The sequence below is a fragment of the Carlito syrichta genome, unplaced genomic scaffold, assembly GCF_000164805.1.
Source record: "Carlito syrichta isolate Samal-C Ts95f unplaced genomic scaffold, Tarsius_syrichta-2.0.1 Scaffold301956, whole genome shotgun sequence".
In the NCBI taxonomy this organism is placed as follows: domain Eukaryota; kingdom Metazoa; phylum Chordata; class Mammalia; order Primates; family Tarsiidae; genus Carlito; species Carlito syrichta.
The window spans coordinates 105,913-107,920 of record NW_007246052.1 but is presented as its reverse complement, the minus strand read 5'-3'; positions in this window follow the sequence as shown (position 1 = coordinate 107,920).

Below are 2,008 nucleotides of genomic sequence, written 5' to 3'. Positions count from 1 at the left end.
GCTACCACGACTGGCTAATTTTTTGATTTATTGTAGAGATGAGGTCTCCCCAAGTTGCCCAGGCGGGTCTCGAGCCCGTGGGCTCAGGTATTTTCATGACTTTTAAGATACTGGATTTTAGCCGGGCTCGGTGGCTCAGCCTATAATCCCACGCCTTGGGAGACTCCAACTCAAAAAAAAAAAAAAGTCATGAAAATAAACATAAAATTGGTGTACTCAGTTTTGAAATGTTGCTGCTAGGAGTGCATCCCACAAAAGTTCCTGCACAAGTGGACAAGAAATATATAGATAAATAAATGACAGACCAAGAGACTGACTGACCCAGTATAGTGGCTGACGCCTGTAATCCCAGCATTTTGGGAAGCTGACGTGGGAGGTTCACTTGAGCCCAAGAGTTTGGGACCAGCCTGGGCACCATAGCTAGACCTCATCTCTATAAATAAGTAAATACACTCATCCTCCGTGGCATGTTTAATAACAGTGACAACTGCAGTCACTCACCTGCACAAGGAGTGTGACTGGCAGCCTGAAAGAGAACCCCTGCCTCCTAGGCTTTTTTTTTTTTTTTTTTGAGTTGTAGTCTCACTCTGTCATCCAGGCTGGAGTGCAGTGGCACACTCATGACCAGCCCAGCGTCGACCTGCTGGGCTCTGGCAATCCTTCCACCTCAGCCCTCCAAGTAGCCGAAACTACAGGAACGCGCTACCACGCCCAGCTAACTTTTTATTTATTGTAGAGACAAGGTCTCACTATATTGCCCAGGCTGGTCTCAAACCTGCAGGCTCAGGCAATCCTCTCGCCTCGGCCTCCCAAAGTGCTGGGATTATAAGGCTGAGCCACTGAGCTTGGCCCCTCCTAGGCTTTTGTTTTATCTTCTCACTTGAGTGTGGGCTGCACCTAGTAACTTGGTTTTTTGGGGGTTTTTTTTTGTTTTTTGAGTTGGAGTCTTATTATGTTGCCCAGACTGGAGTGCAGTGGCCGCTCCCAGCCACCATAGCCTTGACTGACCTGCTGGGCCCCAGCAATCCTTCCGCCTCAGCCTTCCAAGTAGCTGGAACCACAGGCGTGCACTACTATGCCCAGCTAATTTTTGATTTATTGTAGAGACAACGTCTCACCAAGTTGCCCGGGTGGGTCTCAAACCTGCAGTCTCAGGTAATCCACTCGCCTTGGCCTCCCAAAGTGCTGGGATTACAGGCTGAGCCACCAAACCTAGCCAACTTGGTTTAGTGAACAGAATATGGCAGAAGTGATGGGAGACCACTTCGATTAGGGTGCAAAAGGCTGCAGCTTCCATCCTGGGCACCCTCTCCCATGTCCAGAGAAGCTGCTTGCCACAATGTGAGTTGCCCTAAGAAGAGGCCTACAGTGCTTAAAAAACCAAGAAAGACCTCCAACCAAAAGAAAGCAAAAATGGAGACTCTCGGCCCAACCACATATGAGGAACGGAGCCCACCAACGAGCATGCGCATGAACTGGGAAGGGGGCCCTCCCCCACTGAGCCTTCAGATGAGGGCACAGCCCCAGCCAACAGCTCACCAAGAGATGTGAGCCTGAGGCTGGCAGCTAAGCCAAGCCTGGATTCCCAACCCACAGCAACTGGGAGGCAATAAATGCCTGTTGTGTTAAGCCCCTGTGGTGGGGTTTGTTACACATCTACACATCACTTACACAAACTGGAGGGTTTGTAGACTTGTGTCCATTTTTTTTTGAGTTGGAGTCTCACTGTCGCCCAGACTGGAGTGCAGTGGCTGCTCCCAGCCACTGCAACCTCGACGTGCTGGGCTCCAATGATCCTTCCGCCTCAGCCTTCCAAGTAGCTGGAAATACAGGCACGCGCTACCACGCCCAGCTAATTTTTGTTTTATTGTAGAGATGAGGTCTTGCCAAGTTGCCCAGGCAGGTCTCGAACTCGCGGGTTCAGGCAATCCACTCACCTGAGCCTCCCAAAGGTGCGGGATTAAAGGCTGAGCCACCAAGCCCGGCTTGACTTGTGTCCATTTAATGG